The sequence below is a fragment of the Corvus brachyrhynchos genome, unplaced genomic scaffold, assembly GCF_000691975.1.
Source record: "Corvus brachyrhynchos isolate BGI_N302 unplaced genomic scaffold, ASM69197v1 scaffold633, whole genome shotgun sequence".
In the NCBI taxonomy this organism is placed as follows: Eukaryota; Metazoa; Chordata; class Aves; order Passeriformes; family Corvidae; genus Corvus; species Corvus brachyrhynchos.
In genome coordinates this window covers 1,707,429-1,731,768 of record NW_008237435.1, presented here as the reverse complement: position 1 = coordinate 1,731,768, position 24,340 = coordinate 1,707,429, and positions in this window count along the sequence as shown.

Here is a 24,340-nt window from a genome sequence, read left to right as displayed (position 1 = left end):
TTTAATTTTGCAGCACATACTGAATGCTCACCCAGCCCAAAATGCAGCTTTGCAGCAGAACCAGAGTGGGCTCAGGTTCAAGTGTCTAGTTCTAACTTTTCAGAGCTGCTGAAGCAAAATGATTCCTTAGTGAGTCTCTGTGAGATTGCTCCTATCATTTTATAGCACTGAATTTGTATTATTTATCATATCTGTCATCTATAGCATTGAACTTTATAGTACTGAATTTGAACATAAGGCAATTGCTCTTGTACAAGGATCTGTTCAGGATTCTAATGGTAGGTAACTTTGAAGTCATATTTTTCTAAATAGGCTATCCTAGGACAATAGCCTTTGAATTGCTTTGCAAAATACAACACCACCACTAACAATAACAAAACTGTTGCCAGAACTGCTGAGTTAACCATGTGGCTTTTGAGCTTAGCCTGGTTCAAAAATTCTGCATAATTCATGTCTTTATACATATATGATGAAATTGTATTCAAATTAAAAGGAAAATATATTCTTCTTTATTTTTTGTAGAGAGTTGAAGGAAGTCAGGCAAAATTCATGAAATTTTTATAAAAATAAAACTACTACCAAAAGTGAAATGTGTGTAAGAATTTCAGCTACTGGATATTTTGTAACATTTCAAAAATTTCCAGTAGTATTTATCCAAAAAAAAAAAAAAAAGGAAAGATTATTTTAGGAACAGTATTTGCTAAAAATTATTTCTTTCACATCACATGGAAGTAAACTGACTTTTTAATATAGAAATCAGATATTCATATTGAAATAACACTGAATATATGACAATGCTGATTCATAAATGTTAGAGATAAAACGTCATGAAATTTGATGAGTACAATTAGCACTGATCTATCAGTTCAGTCAGGGAAAAACCCACATAATTGATTAAAAATAAATAATTTTAAAAGGTCTTTAACAGTAACTTAGTAAGATACATGTGTTACTTTAAACCTTCCCCATAATACTCCTAACTCTATCATGCAGTTTGGTAATGTAAAGTTTAATCTCTCCCATCCCAGCAATAAACATTAACGGTAATTGCCACAGTAGGTGATGTTGGATCTAATCTGAAAACCATAGTGTAGAGTGGAAGCATTTAATATGTCATGAATGACAGACAGGGCATAATTAACTCTCTCATAGTTTCCTCTGATCATTGTTTCCAAATGTGATCTGGGAATATAAATACACATGACCAGAAAAATCATTAGCCCACACTCAGGAATGACTCTCAAACAATATATGGTGAAGTTCTTTAGAAAGACTTCAGAGGAGTCCTTTTGTCTGTAAAAAACCTCACATTGCTAAACTGCTCTTTTCACATTAGATGCTAATGCTAATCAGTCGTGACCCTTAAATAAGAACAAACACCAGCACAGCCAGCCATGGAAATTGAAAGGAAATGGATTCTAAAAGAGTAAGGACATGAAATGGTTCATCATTGTGTGAAGCTGTGCTCCACTGCCCCAGTTTGTGAAGTTCCAATTTTCCTCAACAGGTTGGGTTAACCTAGAGGGTGAAGCCTGGTAACCCAAGGGGCACACGGTCACTAACTGAAAACAAGTCTGAAACAGTAGAATTAGATATGCATATGAATAAAGGTGGGCACAATTGCTTTAGGGTGTCCCAGGTGAAGGATCAAAACTCCATATTGCTAACAACAGACCAGGAAGATACTCCTGCTATCTATATGTTATTCCACTCATTTGGAGTGGGTTATCCTGGTCAGTGTCAAAGGGAGAGTAACAAGGTCCTCTTACCATTGATCTGTTCTAAATTACAAATCTCATGTCTTACCACACTACCAAACCATTTCTGGCTAAGTTACCAAAGTAAGAAAAGAGAAATTCAGACTTATTTTGGAAAAATATGTGTAGCAGTCTGTTCCTGTCCTTGCCAGTACCAGTTTAAAGTGTTTATATCTCAATTGTTTTGATATCATATTTTTACACTCTTCCCCCATGCAAACCTACACTTGAAATAATCTCGGTATCCAAGCCATTAAGATAAGCAAATATATCATTAGGAGTGAGGGATAGGCAGTGGAGGATGCTGCAATCTGCTCATGGGCATACTGCAGTCAAAATTTATTCTAAGTCAATCTATCAGATCAGTTGATAAATACTGTTAAAACTGAGCTGTACAACCTGAGGGGTTTATGCATCTAAACCACTTTATTTTTCTTAATGTTTGCTTTTATAGCTGGCTATTCTTGCTGCCAGTGTAACCATCTACTACATGTTATAAGTTTGCCAAGTTTGCCTTCAGTACTGCTTTAGTTCTTATTTACAAGTGTGGGCCGTAAAGAGGGTAAAATAAACTGACATACGTGTCTAAGTCTCCTGTGCCAGAGGGCATGAAAGGAAATACTCAACCAACAAATTTCCATAAATGATTGCATGCGTTCACATGCTCTGGTATCGCATCTAAGATGCCAAGCCTTTAAAATTGCTTTGCCTGAGAAGTTACAATTACAGACATAACCCAAAGACAACCTTACATTTACTTTTCATTGCTCTTAATGGCCTTCTAGGAACTTGATTAGTGGGGGACAGAAGCACTGATTCAGGGTAGATATTTCTCCTGTATGTCTCATTTGTCCACAAGGCAACAGAAAGACACAAGAGAGGGGTTTTATTGGCAGTCAGGCGTGCATGACTTTTTTCTGTTGAACACTGGGATCACAGGTGAAATGGAAAGAATCGGAGCTATTCAGAAGTGAACCACAGCAGAAACTGCCTGAGAAGTTGGTAAATAACTCTTGTACTAACACCTTCTGCCTTCTCCTCAACTGCTGCAAGGTCGATGTCATAAACATCCAGCAAGCCTTTCATTGACACTCATTACTGGCTAGGGTTTCTCATGACCTCAACCGAAATTCAGCTCACAGAGGGAGAGTGGCCAGGCTTCAGCTCTCACTTCAGTCTATAATGAACCAACTCCTTTAGTTTCTGGCTTCAAAAACTATCAGTAAATTTTGATAATAGCAACCTGCTGTCAAACAAAAAGTTAGACAGGTTGCTCTTTTGTCCTGATCATTGCGATTCTTTGATTCCTACTTTTCATCCTCATGTGTATTCATATGCACACATCCCTACACATGCACGTAGGCATGCACCCAACTCCACTAATGCTTGAAATTTGTTAGATTCTTTTCCCTTTATAGTTAGACATTAAAAATTGCATCCGGTGAACTTCTCACAGAAGATATTCAGCCTTCCAGAAGGCAGGACTATACATATATGAAATAGTGGCAAGCCCAACTTTATTTAGCTGGTAGGTGGCTAAAAACTAAAATTGTATATGTTGATTTCTGGTGCTTTTTCTACTCCCTTTCTTTTTATTCACTTTAAGTCATTAAAATTAAGTAAATTATTTTAACTCTGTATAGTCATTTTAACTGTCCTAATGACAGCTCCATAATTCTTGGTTGGATGTATTGCAGGAAAGTGATTTTTCTTCATAGTCACATTATTTTGTAAGAATACCTTTTGGTTTCTGTATCTAGATATATTTGTATGCGTAAGATACATAATCACAAAATATATCTATACATGTGTATGTTTATATATATATAAACATAAAATTTAAACTGACATATATATGAATATGTATATTTCTCTGTGTGAATCTGTGTTTTCATTTCTAAAATTTCAGTGTTGATACTGTTTTCAATTGATAGTGTCCACTAGTCAAAGGAATGAGCTATTTTTCCAATGGATTAACAAGCTTAAAAGAGTCCTCTGGCTGTAAGTGGCAGATCCATTTCAAGCTTTAGAGTATTCACTGTATCTATAACATGAGTAGTAGTGAGAGACAGACTGAGATGAGAAAGTGAGGTAATTCACGTGCCATTTTGCAACATCATACGGCATTTTCCTTTTTTGGCTTGTTTGTAAGGACAGGCAGGCATTCCCTGTCAATCTCATGCAAATAACTCCAATGCATACATACATGAGCAATAATCTTTCTATTTTTGTCACTTGAGTAATGTCTTCGATGTAACTGAGAACTGAAGTGAAGATGACACATTGCTAGAAACAAATCCCTATAGCCAAGGGCACCGGGGGAAGTTCCGTGTCTGGTGTCCTCATTAGCAAAAATATTAAGCAACACCACTCATTTAACATGCAATGTTAAATGGCTAAGAAAACACTCCCCATACTAAAATCAGACAATCTATAGGGGAAATTAATAAACCATGGCAGAGCTGTAACATTTTCCTGAAATAACATTGGAAACATGTTTAGAAACTGCTGTGCTTCATGCACATAAATCTTCCCTTTACAGTTACCAGGTTGAGATCTCTGCCCACAGATTCCAGACAAGAAAGGTTTTGTAAATACTCTTTGCTCATTATTGCAAGCATTTGTGGGACTGCCATCACAAACATATCTAGCTCAAAATACTGGTGCTGATATTCCAAATGTTTGCTGAAAAGCAACACCAATTTTTTTTCTGCTTGTTTTTATATGCTTTTCCAATAGCAGACTTAATCTTTTGGCAGGTCCATGGTTCAGACCTCCCTCCTAAAACCAAAGAACAGACAGCATTTCATGTTACTACATGACACAGGCTTGACATAGACACAAACTTGATTTCAAGTGCTTAAGTATTTTCAGATAAGTACAAAAAGGCATTTCGTTGATCACTTAGGTGCCTGAGGTACCAGCCAGGCCTGAATACAAGAAAATCTGGTGGCAAAACCATTAACACACATGTTCGAGAGAGGACCCTTGAACATCAGTGGCAGGGTGGCCCAGGCAGAAGTTCTCCTAGAATATGGGGAGACTGGAAAGGGAGAAGGGAGGGACAGCAGCACCACAGAAAGGGTAGGGGGAATTTTTTCTTGCAAATTGTAGCCCTGCAGCCTCTGTTCCCCTACAGAGCCTATCTGGAAATTCACAGCTTAACAGTAAGAAAACCATTCCCAGGCTGGGGCTGTAGCTCAGCCAGTACAGCAGGGCCAGATGGCAGAAGCCCTGAACCTCTTTGGTGAACGCCGACTGCGTTCCTGAGGAAGGATGTAAGCACGTAGTTAAGTACTTTCCAGAAATTTGTCTATAATCAGATTTCAGATACTGAATAATTTATTCCTCATCTTTGCACGTAAACATTCTTAAAAGCTTTTTGAATAGTTATTTGAGATATATTTAAGAAATGGGACAGACTGACAAATCTGAAAGGTAGCTGAAGAACAGATAGATACAGATCTTAAAGAAGTAAGCTGCTCTGACTGTGGCTTGAACAAGCACAAACTGTGCTCCATGGTCTTATAAGAGAAGCAGAAAGTGTCCATTGTGAGGATGCATTTCCTTGGGGAATGGGCACTGGCTTTTCTTCCAGGCTTTGGCCTTTTTCTAATTACTGCTAATTGTGCTAGTGATCTGATTTTGTGCCTTCTCTGCCAACAGCTGGACTTCATTCTTTTTTCTGGTCTGAAGTTTCATAGATGAAATCAGATGCTAAGCTGGCTATTTGCAGCACATTCCCCAGTAACACAGATAATTTGAAATCTACCAGAGAACATAGGATGGACTGGATTCTGCAGCTCCTGTGAAAGTGTAGAGTGTGCTACTTGGTAGAGGCTTAAAAAATGAACTATGTGAGCCCAGAATTGTGTGTCTCATCTGTAAAGGTATGGCAGACACTCTGGCACTCATTGTTTTTTCCTTCACCTAGGCCTTTGACATTTCTACTCCCAGCATAAGTCTAAAGTGATGCAACATAAGGCATCAGCCAAGAACAGCTTCAGAAAAACAGCCATTTTTGGAAGCTATTCCAAAGTTGCTTTGCAAACCCAAACACTTCAAAGGCAGTGTAAACTGTGGTTGTCCTGTATATCACTGGTAAATAAAAAACATACACCGGTACCTCCTTAAATAGAAGTATTTTTATGAAACTCCAGTATTTTAGTTCCTATCCACATCATTTTGGTTTCTACTCAGTCTCCAGGCTGTTTTTGCAATCCTTTTAAAAAATTTTAAAGAAAACCTTTTCTCTGGAAAAATTGTTTGCTTTTCCTCTTCTTGCAGGAAACAATCTATTTGGATACTATGATCATACCTCAAGCTTTTACTGCAGCTTTAGATTTTGACCTCTGGTGAATATCTCTGTGGCAGAGCTCTCAGAGTGCCTCTCCCAACCAAAAGAAATGCCTTGTATTTTTGAGATGATGAATTTCCAGTGGGATGAATTTTTGAGGAAAGGCCAAAGCAAAGAAACAAGTCTCTGAACTTACAGTAAGAAAATAAGTCCTGATCTCTCCAAGAAACAGTTTTCTGTTTTGGCCAACAAAGCAGAAGAAGCCTTGCTAGTCACTCAGGAAACTTAGACTTTGACCCAGTTCTTCTGTGATGCTGCAGTTCACTTTTCCAGCCGCGTTTCATTGGACAAATGTGGGACAATTTCTTCCTTGTTTGTGGGAAATTTTGTCCCTTATGGGCTTTCAGCAGCTTCTGATGCCACAGAATATGAATGTCCTTTGCCTTCAAGGGAGTGCATAAAAAGAAAAACCGTGTTCTTCTTCCATTAATTTATACTAGGTCATGACAATCTTTTCTTTTGATGTGTCAAAATCCATGGTGACCACCTCTATATCTGCTAGGAGCTGCTTTGGCATATGTTCACTTGTTGTTGCCACTTCCCTCTCCAACATACCATCCATTTGGTTACCAGGTAACACGCATTGCTAGGCATTTGCATTAAGCATCGATGCTTGTCATGTTTTTTACACTGGGTTTTTAAAAATAACCAAGGTTAAAATAGGATTGTGTTATGGCTGGGAAACTTCAGATTCATTCTAGTGACTTGTCAGGATATCAGCAGTATAAAATCCATCTGTTGACAACGATATTACTGTTTAATAAACACAGGGCTAAATCCCTGTGGATGCAACCGATTTTGGTGTTGATAGCTAGAAACAATTTGATCTATTGCCATATGACAACATAAGGCATTATTCTGCTCTTCAGTTGAGAAGAATAATAGGCCAAATTCAAGTCTGGTTTCAGCAAGTGAAAACCTGAAGTTATTGGAATGCATTTTTTATATTTTACAGATGCATTATGTCCATTAGCAAAAAATATTATTTGCTTCCCACAGAGTAAGTAGCACACATCAAATTCTTTACTAAAACGTGATCCATGATGATGTGAATGCTAAATTCAACTGGAAATTTTCATCAGTGATTTTAGGGAAAATGTTTTTTTTTTCAGAATTTCATTTTTCTGTGTGGAAAATTATAACTTTCATAAAAAACCAGAAAATAAACAAAGCAATGAAAACCCATACTTATGAGATCTCATATGCCTGTTTTGTTGGCAAGGGGGGCAGCCCTGCCCCCATTATAATGCACTGTGAAAGCTAATTCACTTGAGTAGTTCAGCTAGATAGAAGGTTGGAGATATTTTATAGGAAGTGGAGTCTATCAAGACGGGCTTTTTTCTAGGACTGGAAGTATAGGTATGACTAGCATATTTGAACCGAGACCTCTACATGGCTTTGTGTTAACATTTTCAAAATTAAACATTTTGAGTCTTCATCAAAAGACTTTGAAATGAGGAAAAAAACCAAAGAAACTTACGATGCCTTCTATATATAATTTTTGGTACAAAGGTCTTGCTAATTTTAAATGAAAATAATAACAAATGGGTGTTTTGGCTGAGCTTTAGGAGGGCTACAGCTGAGCTAATTCCCAGTAATGCCCAAGGATGTTGCTAAAGTCTGCTCACTAATGAGGAGACTGGGAATTAATATTTTTATATGAATTATCAGTCAGTGCAGAATCACACTTCCTAAAACACCTAGTGTTTTAGCCTGAAATGTTGAGATTTGGCATTAAATAAAACACACTCAGAAAGCACAATGCTTCATAAAACACTTCTGCATCTTGCATATGTCTCATAGTTTATCTTCAGTTTGCTATTCAAATGTTAGTTCTCAGTCTCTTTTCATTTTTTTCCTAGGATTTTATTGTATATCATAAAGAATCAGACATCTTCCAGATATGTTAATCACTAGCACTTCTGTCATTTCTTCTTCCAGTGCCAACTGGAGCCATTTTATATAACTAATATATAATTTTTCCTTCCAAAAGTAATATTTGCATCTCCCAGACACTATTTTGGAGTGTCAATTTACTCACTCAGTGTTAATGGATATATTTGCAATGACTTCACCACAAACCAGATAAAGCCCAGAAAAATATGAACTGCAAAGTGTGGTTGATGATGTTTTTCTACTGCCATGGCATCTCATGGTGATGAAAGTACTCGGGTGTACAGTTCATTTTCATATTTGGTCTTCAAAGTGCTTCAGTACATTAAAGCATGTGTGTGTTAAAATAAGAAAACTATTTGTGGAAGTGACAATCATGAAAAGAAGAAGCAGGTGTAAATAAATTACTCTTTAAACTCATGGCTTTCTTGAGTAACAATTAGGATGGAGCTATTTGTTGCTAACCTCACTGTGTGTGTGTATGTGTGTGGACATGGGGAGGACATGGGGAGACACTACAGAAAATAATCAAAATGAAGACAGGGATAGTCTCAAGATGAATTCCTCCAAAGCTGGGAATGCCCTTCCATGGCTTGTATATAACCTGCAGGGTCCAGGGCAATGATTCTGGATGGGCAGTGTGATGACATTTCCATTCCGTGGTTTCATTGATGACATCTCTTCAGCTGCACATGGAAAACAGAGAGGTTATTCCAGTTCACGAGCCACTCAAGGGAACGTCAGGATTTGCTGGGTGTTAGTGGGGTGCTTCCCTACAGATTGCTTTTGTTATTGGTTCATTTAGATTGCAGTATCTTGCATGGCACTTCTTGTACTTCGCTATTACCAAGCACCAGAGATGATGTGTCAAAGACAGGTGCTAGGAAACACTGTTTGTATCCATACAAATTTCTCTGCAAACATTTGCATTTTCAGTTTGCAAGAGGAAATCAAGTCTTTTGAAGACCTCTAAGATCTTTCTCAGCAAACTGCTCTTCAGATGATGTTAATAAATAGCAGTATTTATTCATAGTGAGTTATTCAAATGAGATAAAGAGTGCCAAGACTGAAAACATAAATATGACATTACTTGATGTGAAGTATTCCTAGAAATTAAAGGCATTCTCAAAGTGCTACTTATGATACTGTCAGACAAGTCTGGTGCTCAGCATTTCTATGAATGTATAAGAGTTCAATTTTCTAAACAGTTTCAGATACAGATCTAAAACAATGGAATTCTCTATGTAGCTTATTTCTCCCAATAAATGTAAGCCTTATTTTCTCTATCACGTTTTTCAATGAATAGAAGATTTGGACTCTCCATGAAGTGTTTGCATGAAAAAATAAAACTTCCTACTTAGAACAACTTTGAATTCAATAACTGTAAGGAGGTAATATAGTGTCTTTCCTGCACAAAGAAGCTGTTATTTCCTTCCCTTTGTAATATGTTTTTCCCCAAATGATTATAAGTTCTCTAAAGAGACAGAGTATTTAATGGTTGTACTATTCCCCAAGGGAAGTAAATTGCTTCTGAAGGTTACAAGGAAGGCCTCAAACCAGTATTAATTTATATCCAACTAGTGAAACCAGAAAATAAACGACATTGTGACTAAACCTGGTATTACCATGTGACAATTCTACTATCTGTGCTTTCAAACAGAAGTATGTAGTAGGAACACATTAAACAAAAGAAGGATCAAGTATGATTACCACAGAAATAATAGAAAAATTACATTTATTCCATTTATATGTAAAACACTGAGGTGGGGAGAAATCCCTTCTGTCTGGTTTAGAAGATTGTGAGAACATTAAGAGAGGTATGTTATGGATGGGGTATCTGTTGTAGGTTGCCAGCTTGCCAAAACACTCCCAAGACAAAAGTGCAGCCTGTATATGGATGGTGATGGCCAGATGGGGAGAAAGGCAGGGTGTCTATGCAAGGCCCTCAAATCCCAAGCTGTATTCAAATCTGACTTTTCTTGACAAGAAAAAAAACTACAGAGGAGGAAATGTGGTGATAGTATAACCCATCAGCACTCTGACAAATACCACAAGGGGTGCAACAGGGCAGTTGACACTTTGGTGGCATCCACATGAAAAGAATTGGACCCTGTATTTTTGGCATTTTATTGATCCTGTCATGAACATTTATTATAAGAAGAAACTTTCTATAAAGGACTATTCAAATAAGGCTTTCAAGATGAAGACCATGATCATTATCTGAGTTTATGAGTGTATTTTTATAAGCGTAGGTTCAGAAAAACTCTTGTAGTTCGAGAGGCAATGAATAGTAATGCATTTATTTGTTTTTCTGGATATATTTAATTGATGAAACACTCTGATGGCTCTCACATATTGAGACATCAGTGGTTAGGTTTATGCAAAGCTTGGAAAAAAATAAAAGAGCTTACAGAACAGAATTTCTCTGGATATTTTAAAGCAAACATTTATTCAATTTCAGATCTGGTGTACTTTCTTCAATAAAAAATGTGGACATGGATCACCAAGAAAATTGTCTTTTTGCTTCTGTGTCTTCCCAGAAGACTCTGATCACTGCATGATAGCATGAACCATTAATGTCACTGTGGCATGAGTTAAGGACAATGTTTATCTTGAGCTCAGTTGCTATTACCAGCAAGTTTTACAATTTCAACAGTGATCCCTAGTACAGTGTCACAAGGGTATATTTGATGTCTTGACTTAATGGGTAGCTTCAATCGATGTTATGCCATGTTTCACTAAACAACAAGTCATTCACTTGATGTACTGAATTTTATTACAGGGATAATAGTCCAATAACTTCTTACAATTTGAAAACACAGCTTCTCCGGGCATCACCCCCTTCCTTTGGAAAGGAGAAAATATTCACAGCAGCTAGGAAAACTTATAACCTATGAAGTATTTGAAGCTTATCTTGGTTTCAAAGGAAAAAGGGAAAATGTCCATATCTTTTTTTGTAGCCTCTTTCCTAGGAATTACACAAAATACCATGCTGTAGTTCTTTTGTCGATGCTGTTGGGGTTTTTTCCTGGGGTTTGGGTTGTTTCTTTTTTTTTTTTTGGTTGGTTGGTTTTTGTTTGGTTTGTTTGGTTTTTGTTTTTTGTTGTTGTTTTTGGTTTTTTGACCCACAGAAGCTGATTTGGAGGTATGCACCAGTAATTCCAACCATGTTGTGACAAGAGTAACACAATAAACACATTTGCATTTTGATCTACTTATGTCTTAGATTGAGACAGAATTTTGAATCCCGTGAAGTGAACCCAAAAGGGATTTCTCCCACAATTAGGAGAAAATGAGCCATGAGCATAGATGTACACGACACCAGCCTCTGTAAATTCATCTGACTGCCTTCAGTCTGATTTCAGGACTTCAAAAGGAGAGAGAGAAAAAACATGTGTAACTGTTCCCATGAAACTGCAATAAAATGGTCAACATCTCAAAGCTCAGTCTAAGCTTTTGGACTGCAACAATGGCCAAGGCATTAAGACAAGAGATTAATGTAACCAAGAAGGGCACATATGCAGCAGGTTCTGCCTTAGGTAAAGCAGCAATTAATTCTCCCATGCCAAATCAAGCAAAAAAGCTTGGTGCTTGGTGCTCCCCATCAATACATAAATGTCTGATTCCTGTTAATGTATGCGAATGGAAGGAGAAGATGCTTCTTACTGAGAATCAGTGGGAAAAATTTGAATTTTGGTGATCTTAGAGGATTATTTTAGCGAAGTCTTTTTTTATTTCAAAGAGAGGCTAATTTCCTCATAATTTTCAAGTGGGTATGAAGGATGATGGTGGAAATGATTCATTATCAACCTTGAGCTCTCAGATTGTTTGACTAATGAAGCTGACATCTTTATCAGTACCTACCATTGCACAGAATGCACCTATATTTGCATGTAAATTGTATATGTAAGCGCACAGTATTAATAGTGGAATTAATCAAATTATTCTGCTTTCAGACCAGAAAGATTCACTCTGCAAATTAAACTCTCCGTAACTGAGCCTTTTTTCCCAATATTGTATATCCATTCTTCAGCTAAATGAGTTCAGTTGTAGGGACCAAGATGTAGGTCTTAAATAAAGTTCCAAGGTCCTAAGCGGTGCTAACATATCTCTTTCCTGAACACAAAAGGAATTTCAAAGTATCTGTAGCAGTTTAGGGGACATTTGCACTCAGAAGAATCAGAGGCCTGATTCAGTTCCTTCCTGTGATACCTAATTATTTTAGGTATTGTAAACCATATCACATGTAATAAATTTATACTAATATATTTCAACTGCTTCATATATCATAAAAAATCCAGAAAATGTGTTTCATGTGGGCAGTTTCTCTATCCTGATATTGAGAAAAGTTTAATGTTAGTGTGTGTAGATGCCCAGTGAAATGTATTGAGTTCATTTCGTGGTTATGCTCAAGGAGCAAGGGACTACCCAGCTCTAATAAAATCTTGTGTGAGCCTGCCAGTGTGAATTTTAGGAGCTGAAACTTCCACACTTCCAGATTCTACTAAGTCAGATTTGCTAAGGCGTATGAACATTTATGTGGCTTATCAAAAGCTTCCAGACAGCTGTGACTCACATGTTCTCTGTCCTTCAGTGGTGTGTCTAATGCATGCCACAGTGCCCTAAGAGCCAGCACGACAGCCTTCTTTCCCTGGAAGCTGCCCACAGATGGTAGCACAGCATGATGAAACTCAGACAGAGCACAGACAATGGCTCAGGCCCCAACTAACAAATTTTTGTACTGATTTAATGTCACGTTAAACCAATGTACTGGTACAGTTAATTAGACTGATAACATAATAAGGAAGCTCAAAAGAGGTAATCTAGGAGCAATCTGAAATCTGTAATCTGCAGTTTGTGCAGAATTGCTTATCTAATTATAGAAAAGCATAACACTTTTCTGTAGGTTGAAGCCCAGTACTGAGTCTAGGCCAACTCAAGAAAATTGAGCACACTAAAACAATATTTACTACTGCAGTATAAGGACTCTTTTTTCTGTAGGGAGAGAGATGTATATGTACAACCAGTAATCTTTAAAGATCATGAGAACATATATACATCCTTAATAACTGGATACTGCTAATGAACACCTGCCAATATAGCATATTCAAAAAATCTTCTTGATTTAATGCATCATTATTTTGGGCACTCTCAAAAGCTTAGAGAAACATTAATCATGATGATGAACTTTAAGTCCATTTAATAAGATATTTATTTTCCCCCATTTATATGCTTTGTCCTGCTCATACAGTTCTCACTTATAGGCACCTGTATTTCTAAAAACAAAACAGTTTAGCCAAGAAACCATTCATGAAAATGACGTTTTCATCATGTTTAAAAGATTAAATTTATAAAACTTGTGTTAAAAGGAAGGCAGGAAAAAATGTTTCTTATTTAGTAGCTCAGTCAAGGTGTGATAAATGGTTTGATAACCCCAGTCTAACCAGCACTGGTGGCAACCTCAGCACAAGCAGCAGCATTATGCTGAGGAAATTCTTGCTCACTGAAAATCAATTTAAATACCATCGCTTAAACTATGATTTGGTAAGATTTTGCCTTTGAGCCTCATACTCATCCTGAAATAGTGACATAGTATGTCACATTATAGATCTTAGCAGTGTGGTACATAGAATACCAGTGCTAGGCCCTGTACTGAAAGCTGTCCAGCTGTGCTAATGCACCTCAGCATTGTGGCTTCAGTGATCCCAGTGCTTTCTCTGCCTTATGTAGATACACTTCTACTGGAAAAGGGATGGTCTGTGCAGTAAGACTAAGAAAACCAGTGCAGCCCCATCACTAGTGAATGCAGGTGCTGTGAAGGTTAGAGGAATGGGAAAGTTTCCTATCTTGGACACTGTCCTTGCAACAGCCAAATCCCAAATGTCTCATAGCTCTCCATGCCAAATCCCTGCACACCAGACAAATTGGATATGTAACTGCTCTACTAGAGGCAACTGGAGGCATTTCTGAAAGAAAAGCACGAGTGGCATTCAGCACATTTTTTCCTCAGAGATAACACAGCAAACAGCAATTCTTTGAAGCAGTGAAGCCTAATTTCCTAAAGATCTGTATCTGAGTGTTAGTATGAAAACTAAATTTTAATGTTCATGAGAAGTCTTTCTGGATATTTATAAGGGCTTCTCTAGGGTGAATTCTCTGGTACCTAATAGCTCACACTGCAGCTTTTCCATAGTTACAGATTTTTTTCCCACTACCTGATGAAAACCACAAGATTTTCTTTTAAAATTTGAACCAGCTCCTGCCTTAGGGCCTTTCACTCACTAAAGGATCATTCTGCTAAAAGGAGCTAAATAAAATAATGCAGACCTGCAGTACTCAGAGTGAACCTGCTTAAAATATTCAGGTGGTGAAAACCCTTAGACATTTTCAATAGTAATAACTGAAAAAGATAAATTAATTTCTGGGAAGCATTCCCCTTATAAAGAGGTTCAAATGCTGCTCCCAGTCATATTAAATAAACAGGAAATTAGAGGAGAAAAGGACTGTATATTTATTGAGGCATACAACCAGAAGTCCAGTATTGTAAATTTAGACTTCTTTTAATACACTTATTTTCAACAAGTGTGTACTTTAAAATTACCTTTGGCTTAAAGAATTAGAAACAGATCTTATTTCTCTGCTTGTCAGTCTGCTTGAGCTTGTTCTTTGTTTCACAGAAAGTCAGTCTTTCACATGAGAGAAGAAAGACATGAAAGTACTTTCTTAGAACTGTCAAAAATATTCAATTCATCTTCAGTTTATAGAATGGATAGTTATGTCTTAAATGATGGCAGTTTGTATAGTGATCCAATTCTCTAAGTAAGAGCTTCATCAAGTGATAGAAATGTCTCTTCGAAAATTTACACTGGGGCTTACTCTGAACACTGTAACTTAATTGCACAAGCTCCTGACCTAACCGTTTCTTGCTTGAAGGTTCACAGGCATCCATCAGTCTGAAGATCATGTATATCTGGTTGGCAGTACACATAGAAAACCCCATGTACTGTAAGAATCTCATGCTTGCCCACAAAGCTAAAGACAAAAGTCCAAGAGTTTGTTCTAATAGACTAGCCACACTTTAGGTAACACAGCTGATGGTAACGTGTGACTTTTAGAATAAAAGAGAGAGCTCCAACAGCCAGGAAAGAAGGATGTTGGGAAATGAGAGAAAAAGAGCTATATTGTCCACATGGCTTGCTTCTGTCCCTCTACATCACATTCTCTGGGGGGATAAAGCCATCCTCCTTCTCCAAGGTCACCTTTTGCCTCAAACAGACACACAGGCATTTAGCCTTTTCTGTTGTGAAGGACTGAACTATTAGCATAGTTTTCTTTTTCAGGTCTTCAGTCCAGACCAAATGCAGATATACAATGAACTTTATCACAGTGTTTCTCTGCCTCATAATAGGCCCTGGCAGCAATAGTGTGGCATGTGGTACTCTAATGAGCCTGATCCTCACTCTTGTAACCAGTGCACACAACAGCAGAGAAGGCGCTATGGCGCAGGGGTCATGTTGCCATCCTCAGTCTCTGGTGGGCTTGAGAATGACCTAGTGAGGGAGTAAAATTATATCATGAGACCCACAATGCCTTGCCATGATTCCAGAACACTATGCAAATAGCACATATGAATAATGAACATTTAAAGCCAGAGCTTTGCACCAGGCAAACAATTCATAAACCAGGATATTTGTCTATGCCATTTGCAAGTAAATTAAATTAATAAGCAAATTAATAACACAAGTTTGTGCATAAGCAAAGCTTGAGGTACAATTTCCTGTTAGTTGCATCTTCAGCAATCATCTCCACCCATGCAAAATGAATGTAATGTTTTTCAAATCAGATTTGGTAGGATTTCTGACCTGCTTCAAAGTCACCGTAGCGATACAACCAAGTATTCAGATACACTGGGAAAGAGGGTCCAGTGAACACTTCTGCCCACTCAGCTTGGCATATGACAGCTCAGCCTGGCTTCCTGGGGGAAAGAAATCTATGTCTTTGTCTTTCAGCTCCATTTTTTCCCCACAATCTCTTTCCCATCACTTCAAAATCCATTAGCCCCTTTCAAAACATCAACTTTTGCAAAAAATAGTGACGGGAGAGGAAAGGAACCCATGTTAGTCTCTGCTGAGGCTGCAATACACCTTTTCTGTTATTTGATTAATTTAGTAGAAACACTGACCTTTAAGTGTATAGAATTCAGAATCACCTACAGCATATGTCACTAGCAGCTAGGGAATAGGACACAATGGATGGAGGATACTGAGAAGATAAAGAGTATTTCAGGAGTGTGAAATAACGGAGCTTGTGGGCATAAGTTTCAAGTAAGGAATAAAGGTCACTATAACATTAAAACACTTCAAAACCAATCTGTTTAATCAACAGTAAGAATACAAAGTTTCATGACTCTGCTTCCAGTCCTCATCAGCTTCCACATTTGAATCACCATGTTAGTTCCTATTCCTCAAAAACAGTGTGTTTCATTTTTGTATCTATGCAGTATTTTTTGCATTCTTCCATTGATTCGCAAAGGAAATAATCTGCAAACTAAAAATAAGATTTTTAGATTTTTGTTTGGGGTTTTTTGTTGGTTTTGCAGGGTTTTGTGGATTTTGGGTCTTTAATGGAAACAATGAGAAACGTGTTCTAGCCAAGTCAGGCAAATGTGAACATGTAAATTAACACCTCCAAGGTGGGTTTCTAAAATGTAATGCCATTGCATTTATCCTACACTACAGGAGATTAAAAAAACAGCTACAATAGGTATAAAAAATGCTTAATGAAATATTTCAGAAGAGATTATGGTGTGTAACCTGCCAATTGAGATTTTATATACTTAGGGGAAATCATGTAGTTTTTAAAAAGTTATATTTCATTGACTCAAATAACACCCCATGGTATTAATCAAACCCCACAGAGCCAGTATGCAGAATCAGAAGCAGAGCATACCTGTAATAAGGAATTGTGCATGACACAAGAAATTACTTTGAAAAGTTGACCACTTACTGGTTGATATTTCTGAAGCTCGTTATGAACATAGAGCTCTTGAAATGTTCTAGCAAAGCCAGTGTGTTAGTATCAAGATGCTTATTTAAATTTCCTTTGATCTGGTAAACTTCTATCATCCCAGAACTGAGCTTCAAACCAACTCCATTCCCTGGCAGATGCCATCAGGAATGGAGGAACCTTGTTTCTCTTCAAGGATCACTTCATCAAAGATCATCAAACCTGCTCGGGAGCCTGGCTTGCCATGCCACAAGCAATCTGATTTGTATCTCTCTGGAGTCCCCCATGCTAGCATTGATCACCCATACTGGTCTATGTTCAGATTTCCCTGAGGCAAGACCCTGGGAGCCTGGGAACCATCCACCTAGACAGGGCTTTCCTCCAGTTTAGCAACAGTGAAGTGAAAGCCAGTGAAAGCACCCACTTCCCAAGTTTTTGAGCTCATACACCTTAAGTTTGAAGCCTGACAGAACTTCTGTGGGCTCACTGTGCAAGTGTGTCCCAGGCAGGCATCACCCTCCACCACCGAATTAGTCTGCAGCTTGTCCAGGAAGCTGGCATTTTTTTAGCTGGGATGCTAAATGAATGGCAATTCGTGGTTGGAAAAAGCAAGAGCCCTCCTGAGCAGGAAACTCTGTTTTTCAGATGGCTATAAGAAAAACTACAGTTCTTTGCCAAAAAGAGTTTAAAAATTGAAACCATTACCTGGCAACAATTTCATTATTGTTTGTCTTCAAGGAGGTTCCACTTGGGCTCAGTGTTTCATTTACACATTGCAGCAGTACTCTCTTCCAGACATTACAAAGGATAAAAAAGGCTGTAGGGAACTCTTGGGGTGAATGCTAAAGAAAAAAAGGCAATTAGGTTAACTTATTACTCTATCAGATTTGTCTACAATCCCATATGAGGAAAACAAAACCAAACCAAAACAAAGAAACTCCCAAGTTTATCTAACCTCTGAAAAGGAGTTGAAAGCAATTTGTGGGGTTTTTTAGCTTGCTGATTGTTTTGTGCTGCAAGCCAGGAGCAGAACACAGTTCTATGCCATGTGTTATTCACAGCTGGAGAAATATGGGCTCATTATTTTGTCAGGGTTTGCTGGTGATACCAAGATATTTCATTAAAAGAGGAAATGTACACAGGTTTTCTGCATTCCAATCCTGAGATTTAATCCCTGGGGAAAAAATTGAAAATGAAAAATAATGATGTGAATGAGAGCTCCAAGGCCTAACACTTCACTTGAGAATACAGTAAGTTTTAAACAAATTATCCAGATGTAATTCATCATATTTAACTGCAGCACAAGTTTATCTGATGTGTTGACAACAGTTTCAGTCTAATCTTTGGGAAGCTTACTTCCCAGTTCCCATCCCAATGTCAGGGCAGCACTAGGCTGCCTGAGCGCAGCTCAATGCCTGGTTCCTGCAGAACTGCCCTGCTCAGGGAAAACTCCAAACTGCCTTTCAGGCAAATTCATCTCCTCATAGCTCCCCCAAGAGCCTGTTACAGATCAAGATACGGAGGAAGTTCTCTTTCCCACATGTCTGGCTCTCTGCTCAGTCTCTGTTCTCTTCTACTCAGCTTAAGGGGAGTGCCCTCATAACTAGAAGCTTCACACCTGTCACTACTTATCACAAGCTCATCCTCCTCTCTCTGCGACTGGCATCTTCCCATTGCAAAATCCTCTGCTCCTAGACGTTGCATTCTCCCTTACTAATAAAGAGAGGTATTTAGCTGGTTATTCTGAATGTCTGCTGAACATCTCTTCTTCCAGTCCTTGCTGTTTTCCTTCAGCTTTGACCTGTGCAGAAAATACCTTCTGCTTAAGCCTAAACTGTTGGGACAGATGACTTTTAATTAACCCATCATTAAATCATTTTTGACATAGAACAGAAATAATCCAGAACATAAAGCCTGAAAATTCTGACTCCATTTTCACCAGACTGGGGAAAGGCAGAAAAATTTCTGCCTGGTACATAAACTCCAGGCAGGTACTGCAAACCTTCAAAGGAGCTTGGAAAGGATGTCTTCCATAACAGCCCTCCTGGGAATGGAGAACCCCACCTGTGGGGCTCTGTCTCGACAAGGATGGGGAAGAAGGTGTGCACCACAGCAGCGAGGAATGGTGGAAGAGGCAGTGGCAGAGGAAGACATGAAAGTCATCTCCTTGGAGATGGTATTTAAGGAAACATAATTTTTTGTTGCAGAGCTTTTGGAGTTCAAAGTTAGCAGGCAACGCTAGATCACCTAAACAAGTCTCATGCTAAATATACCTTTGGCTATAAGCATCCTCTATGTAGTATACCCAGCAAGTGCCAGCTCTTCATAGTGACAGGATTGGGTTTTATTAGACTGCTCAGTTGTCATCAACTTGGACCAAACTCCTGCTACTTCTAAAAAGCAGTAGGAGATCAAGTTTATACCTGGGATGCACTGTCCCTAAGATTCATGAACAAAGCTTAATTATTTCTCAGGTTGTGATCTGGCATAGGACCAAAATAAGGGATCTCAATTTAAAGTCTGTGCATAACACCAGATAACATTTTAATTGTCAGATAGGATTAACATACAGCTCATGCTAATAAAAAAATAAAAATATGAAAATTATATTACAAAATATGGGTTTTTTAAAAAGTAAAAAAAGCAAGCTGCAATACCTTACTACAGGAGATTGGAAAAAGACTTTTGACTTTGTGGAAATCATCACTGTCTTATGTTACACAAAGGAGAGCCCTACATCCTAGAACCCAAATGTTGCAGTCTGGAGCTCCAGGAGCCACTCAGCAGGCATCCTGTTTGCTTGACATAAAACCCAACTGGTAAATACTATCTATTTGAGTTCTGCATATGAGAAGATGCCTAAATTTGGAATCTCAGTTTGTACAGCTCTAACTGTAACTCTAATAATTCAACTTCAATCATAATGATATCCCTTTGTTTAGTTCAAGTTTGGTTTCTATTTGCGTTTTGCCATGTCTGCACCTGACTGTAGCTGTGACACCAATTACTTTATTCTTGTGCAGATTTGTCCAGAATTAAAAAAAAAAAAAAACCAAACCCAAAACAAACAAACAAACAAACAAAAACACCAAAAAAAATTCTACCCAGAGAAGAAAGGAACAATGAATAAATTTTTATAAACAGACAAAAACTGCCCTCAAACCCATCCAAGTTATGGCTTATTTGACAATGGCTTATTTCCCATGATCTGTCCTTCCTGGCTATGCTCTGGCTCAGCTCTGTTGCTGGTTTTGTGATACCCAGCTCTGTAAGTTTCCATGTAATGCACTAGAGAGGGAAAAGCTGCCACTATTGTCCCTGTGCACAGCAGCATATCATTCCTAGATGTGTCCACAAGACAGCCTTTAAACACTAGTGAGACTGCTGTCCCATTGCATCCTGTGGAAGAAATGAGAACACTTCCAGGAGCCCCTCTAGAACCCAACACTTGGAAAAAGTGTGTCAGAGCCTAATCTGTGGCAACAAGAATAGAAAACATATTATTCTGAGTCAGAGAAATATGATAAAGGAAACCAAAACCTGAAAAAAAATAGGGGGAAAAAAGCAAAACAAGCCCCAACTACTCAATAGGAAGCATGGAAAGCTGTTCCAATAATCAGGAAGTCCCTAATCCAGACCAGACTTGGTCTGAGCTGTGGTGGGTTTTGCTACTGCCAGATGCTATTTCCAATGTGATTTATTTCAAGAGAATATTGGACTTGGCCAAGAAGCTGCCTTTGTTTGACTTGTTTTTATCTGCAAGTCTTGGGTAATAGAAAGGGCACTGGGATGGGGTTCACTCTTCTCCTAGAACTTTTTTTTGCCATTTGTTAGACGCTGCTGGGAAACTACGATACATTTCAAAACCATCTGACATTATATTTTGGCATCGCAATAAGTGAGACGACTACACTCAGGAAAATGATGAACCATTTATTTAGACAGGCCAGCTTTGATGCTGGGTACAGCAGTCCTTCTGTTGCTGGTGCTTAATGTAATATCTGCTCCTACAAGTAAGGAGTAGCCATTAAACCAGTCTATAAGTAGATCATTCTCTTCTCCATAGGAAAGTATCTCTGAGGCAGGGACTGAAAGCCCTGTGTTGAGCTGAAATGGGGTCCTGGACTATAGACAGGGACTGGGGAGTCTCCAGGGAAAGTAGGTCAGGGTCAGCAGTCCTGGTCATGCGTTGAAGGCCCTGACAAACGCAAACCCACTCTTCTTCCTTCGAAAGGAAGCAAATTAGTGGCTCACGTGAGTTCACTGGTATGGTCGAGATGGTCAGCATGAAGACAATTACTTCTCCCAAGAGTTAGACTGTGATTTTGAATGATTCTCCTGGTCATATCAAGATTTAACTATACCTTTCCAAATGTCTGCCCATTTTTCTCCATCCATGCCTTCCTCTAAACAGCTTCTCCTCTCGCTGAAGGGAGCTGTTTGGAGAGCACTGCCTCACAGAGACCTAGTGGTCTCACCTATGCAAATCAGGTGTTAAGTGAGAAGGAAGACGCTCCAGGATGTTTACAAGGATGGTCTTGATGGATGAAAGGTGCTCTGAAGAACATCACTGTAATGAGGGAGAAAAATCCTGCGGCAGAAATCTTGGTAGAAAAGAGCTTTCACTCAAGCTGTTTCTTTCTTTTCCTTATCTGACTGACTGAGACTAAACTCCTCTAAAGGAAATCTTTCCCACGTGGTCTGAAAGACACTGTTCATTAGCATGGCCATACGTTTTGCATTTTATTTCTGGTAACTAGCGAATCAACAAAGGCTTCCCTTCAACATCCAAACATGCCAGTGTAAGAGCAGGAGATGAGTGTCCATGAAGATAAAAGCCCCAAGCCTAGAAAATGAGCGAGCCAGGAACCGTTAGCATTTGTTTATAAAGGAAAACTGAGTAACAAAGATGCAGTGATGTAAACATGTCTCTAGACAAGATAATGTACTTGTGCAAAAATAGTTTCCCACAATAAAGTTACTTTTACTGTGGACATACTAGCAAAATAAGCAGCTTTTTATTCCAGAGTAACTTCTCTTTTTTGAAAGTAGATCAACTGCTTATTCTGGAGCAGTGTCCACGAAGAATGCCTACCAGTGTAGCCAAAGAACTGCAGGAACTCACCCATCAAGTGCACTTTCTGTCAGTTTTCCCAATAAGCAAGACTTATTAGTGTCTGGGGGTATGTGTATGAGAGGGAGATAAGACAGTCTTCCTTTATCAGAAAGGAAAAATCAAATTTTAAAATCTCAAGAAAACATAGTCTGCTTCAAAACCACTCACTGCATCATGAAAAGCAGTAGAGGAGAACTGGAGCGCCTTAGAACCGATTATTTAATGAGAATCTGAAGGAATGAACTCCAGTTTCCCACAGCTCTGTCTCATGGGTTTTATTGATCTACAGTGGCTAAGAAGACAGAAGCTCCAGTTAACTTTTCTCACTGATGTCACGTGTACGTGCAGATTTTGAGGTATGTAACAACACATGAACTCCTAATGTCGCCTTTGCCTTGCTCTGAGCACAAAGAGGTATGTGGCTAGCTTCTTCATCCACCTTAAGTTCTTTTTCTTAAACTTGTTGTAATTTAATTGTCTTTGAGAGTTTTGCTCAGCTGAACTGATTGGTGCATTCAAAAATTAGTAATGAGATACATAGACACGTACACACAAGAGGTGGAACATATAAAATACATAGATACCGACATTTCATTTGGGGAGTAGCTGAGGAGAGGAATGGGTTGCTATGGAGCTTTATTTATCATATGTAAGATATGGAAGACAATTTCCCTGACTGACCATAAGGGCTGAGCAGCATAGGCATGGATGTCTATGCCACAGGTGTCCAGGTTTCAGACAAAGTACCTTCCATAGAAAACTAGCCTTGAACTCAGCACGGACAAGGACTACTGCTGCGGTTGCCATTCACAAAACTTCCGCAGGTAGGCTGGGAGAAGGTAGGCAGACTTTTTAAAAAATCATACATTTATATGTTCTCAAGACAGTAGGCAAGGAATTAAATAAAGCAGGTGAAAATTAGCACAGTAAATGAGCATTCAAAGTTTAACCTACTTTTTAGTGTGTTGTAATTGAAATCGTGGTGGCAAATGCTGCCCAGTCTCTTTCTTGGATAGCTTTCAAAAGAATTAGGAGATCTTTGAATAAAAACAATACAAAACAAAACATACAAAACAAAATCAGGAAGCTGATAAAAGTTTTGTTGGAAAGCCTTTATCCCAGCAGCAAAATGTGCAGCAGTGAAGGCTGAATCTCAGAGCCATAAGATGAGATGAAGCCTGGGCAACACAATGCAGACAGCAAAGCCACAGAAGAGCTGTTATGAAACCTGAGAAAGCGAGAAGAGCTGGAAAAGGAGAATAGCTTTCTAATCCAATACCTGAAATATAGTGGGGCATTACTGAATGAGGGATTTTTTTAACAGGAATTATCAAGGAAAAACAATAAAGAGCTATAAAATACTATGGAAAGCAGCAAGAGGCAGCAGGAGTAGCTGAAGTCTTGATTGCAGCCTGCTACCTTGCCAAGACTTGATGATAAAAATGCATTAGTCCATGCCCCATGAAGGGTCCTGGCTCCCCAGACGCTGCATTTCTGCTGCATTAACAGGAATTATCAAGGAAAAACAATAAAGAGCTATAAAATACTATGGAAAGCAGCAAGAGGCAGCAGGAGTAGCTGAAGTCTTGATTGCAGCCTGCTACCTTGCCAAGACTTGATGATAAAAATGCATTAGTCCATGCCCCATGAAGGGTCCTGGCTCCCCAGACGCTGCATTTCTGCTGCGGGGTTCAGCCCTCAGCAGGCCCTCAGCATGTCAATAGCGAGGCTGGGATGGCCAGGTGCAGTCCTGTTTTGTGTGTTGTGTGCCTGTGCCCTGCCCGGGCTGGGAATAGGAAAGGAAAACTCTGAAAGCATGCTGTGGATCAGGAGAAAGTGGTGTGTGTCTGTATGGGAGGGGACAGTACATGGAAGTGTGTGTGTGTGTGTGTGTGTGTGTGTGGCGTGTTTGTGTGCATGCCTGCACATTCCCTATCTGGGAGGACCGTGTGTGGGGAGGTCTGAGAGGTGTGTGCATCCCACAGAGAGAAATGTTAATGTGGATTCACGCTTGTGTGAGAGGGGAATCCCCTGTCTAGAGGATGCCCTTAGTGTGGGTTGTGTGTGTGTGTGCGTGTGTGTGTGCATCCCCTGCGGGGGGGTCAGTGTGGGTTGTGTGTGTACATGCATGTGCACGAGTGTGTGTGTGTGTGTGTGTGTGTGTGTGTGCGTGCCCTGCCTGTGGCACTGGCGCGGTGTCGGTGCGTGGCG